This window comes from Miniopterus natalensis, chromosome 17 (genome assembly GCF_054644295.1).
Source record: "Miniopterus natalensis isolate mMinNat1 chromosome 17, mMinNat1.hap1, whole genome shotgun sequence".
NCBI lineage: Eukaryota > Metazoa > Chordata > Mammalia > Chiroptera > Miniopteridae > Miniopterus > Miniopterus natalensis.
Window position 1 is genome coordinate 16,959,329 of NC_142097.1, and position 3,092 is coordinate 16,962,420.

The window sequence follows — 3,092 nt, forward strand, 5'->3', positions numbered from 1 at the left end:
AGCTCGGCTGTCCCAGGTCTGTGCTGACATCAGGTGAGGGGAGGCAGCTGCTGGGTGAGCCAATAATTATGATATCAGCTTCCCCTTGCCCTGAGGGGCTGCTGCCAAAACGGGGAGAAGAGCAAGGTGACTAAGAAGCTAGTTTGCTCCTTGGCTCTTGTTTGACAGGTACAGGCTCTTGTGCCCGCCCCAGCCGCGCCCTGGCCCCCCCAACCCCTCCCTCCTGCGGAGCCAGCCCAGGCCCCCTGCCTCTGCCAGCAGGCATAGCCTGTAGCCTGCGAAGGAGAGGGTTGTCCCCTGGCCCCCACCTGCACTCGAGAACGGGGATGTCAGCCCCCATAGGTGGGGCACTGGCCTGTTGGGACATGCACACATGTGTCAGGAGAGCCAGGCCACCACATGTATGTTCATGGAGCCGGTGAGAAGGTTCTGGGGAGCAGCTCTGGGTGGTGGCCCAGGGGTCTCTGACGCCCGCTGTGGACGGGCAATAGTTGTGACCCCTTAAGGGCCAAGCACAAGCACAGATTTGCTGGGAATGCTCTGTCCATGGGGTCTGGCCCTCTGTCTGTCTCTCTGTGATCCCTCTGACACCTCAGGGCATCTCCTTGTGTGTGTGGGTGTGTGGGCCCCTGTGCACATGTGTCCGTGACTCCCTGCGTGTGTCCGTGGGCATGTGTGTCTCTCCATGTGTCTGTATGCTCATCTCCTGGGTTGGTGCATCTGCACCTAAGTCTTTCACCCTGTCCCTGTGTGGATCCGTGTCCCTGTGTCCAGGTCTGTGTCCATGTCCGCTTGTATGTCACCTGTGTCTATGCACATGTCTCCGCTCTGGGTCAGCCGTCCTTCCCTGTGTGTGTGTATCTGTGTCACTGAGTAGGTGAAGATGGAGTCCCTCAGGTTCTGTGTCATGATCCCATGGCCACTCCTTATGGTCTAGAGAATGGAAACAGAAACTCGTGCAGTTGTGGCCCTGGTCCCAGAGTCCACCTTGAGAGCAGAGTGCCTGGTGAGCCCTGGGAATCGGCCCCACTGCTCCTACCTGGACTCAGGCCTAGGGCCTGTCCCTGGCTCCCTGATAGCCTTCCCTGCTTCTGCACAGACCCCGTCCCCACCACTTTCTCACTGCTTCCTTTTTCATCATCTTTGTCCCACCCCTGTCTCCTGCCCCCACCATTCTTCCCCTTCTCTCCTTCCCTTTCTTGTCCTCTAAACCCACTTTTATGTCCTCCTGGAGCTCCAGGGACCTAGTGGTAGATCTGCTGCCCAGCAAGACCTGGGACTTGGCTTCTGGCCTGAGGGTGTGGACAAGTGAGCCCCTCCCACTTAGTCTCTCTCATTCCAAGGAGGGTGATAATGTCACCTTTGGCTAAGAGCTGGTGGTGGTCTTCTGGAAGCATGTAGAGTAGAATAAAACATTTGGAGACTTCTTTGTCTAGGCAGGGAACATCCATTTCAGAAAAGAGAGTGCTGAGGCAGATAACAATGAGCCCATTTGTGGGTGATGGCTAGCCGTGTCATCTTCCATACTTACCACTCTGAGCCTCCGTTTCCTTGTCTGTTAACAAGGGATAATATTATTTACCCATAGAATTGCTGTGAGGATTAAATAAGATTATGTTTAAAGTTCCTAGCACAATCCCTGGTATACAGTAGATGTTCAATAAATAAATGTGTTCTCCTTTTCTCTTCACCAAGCCCAGTGGTGCTGGGTGGGATATGAGGATGTGGTGGTTTGCCCACTTAGGTATAGGAATTGTGTTCTGGGGCTAGAACAGAGGCCCTGACTCAATCCACCTTTCCCTGGGACTCACAATGGCAATCAAAACTCTGCTCCCTTAACCTAATAACTGGTGAAATTTCACAGCAAAAGGGTAGCTGTCAGGACCTACTAGTGTGTTTGCTACTTGCTCCTACCTAATGTTTACAGGGCTAATTGTTACTTCTAGACTCATGGGTAATTCCATATGGATAATCCGGGCACAGAGAAGCATGAAAGTTGTAAATTGGAGGCTGCTCTCATTGCTATCAATCAACATTATTCTGAAGGCCCTAACGGTGCAATAAGATAAGAAAAAGAAATAAGGGACATAAATATGAGAAAGAAAGAGGCAAAATTTTCAAGAATTACCAATGATGTCATTGTTTACTTAGGAAATCTAAGAGAATCAACTGAAAAACTATTAGAATTAATGAGAGAAATTAGTAAGGGAGCAGAATCAGAATATATATTTAGATATATCAAAAACCATTTCTATATAACTAAAACAACCAATTGGAAAATATAAGGAGACAAAAGAACCAATTCACAGAAGCAACAACATGAGGAAATCTACATGAAGAAAACAATAGAACTTTACTGACAGACATAAAATAAGACCTGAAAAAATATAAAGGTATATCATGTTCTTGAATGGCAAAGCTCAGTATAATATTGTAAACATGTCAACTGTGCCCTGAGTAATCTATAAACTGAATATAATTTAAATCAAAAGCTTAATTCCGCCCTGGCCGGTGTGGCTCAGTTGGTTGGAGAGTCACCCCGTGCACCAAAAGGTTACGGGTTCTATTCCCAGTCAGGGCACATACCCAGGTTTTGGGGTCAATCCGAGGTGGGGGTGCATACAAGAGGCAACTGACAGATGTTTCTCCTTCACATCAATGTTTCTTTTTCTATTTTTTCCTCTCTCTAACAATGGACATATCCTAGGGTGAGGATTTTAAAAAATATAGTCTAATCCCCCTCCCCCAACTTTACAAGTTCGTTCTAAAGTTTGGGAAAGAGTACATACATGAGAACAGCTTAGAGCTTTTGGAAAAAGAAGACTAACAGGGGGAACTTGCCTTGCCAGATTTAAAGATGCTTAATAAGCCTTCTGCAATTAAAACAGTGTGATTTTGGTGCAAATTAGCAAATAAATTAGTGGAAGAGAATACAGTTTAGAATAAACTTGGGTATTTGTGAGAACTGGGTGTATGATAATACGGTGTTTTAAAGCAGCAGGCACAGAAAAAGAATTCACTAAATGGGCTTGGAAAATGGGCTTTCCATTTGACAAAAATAAAGTTAAGTCTTACTTCACACTATACATTAA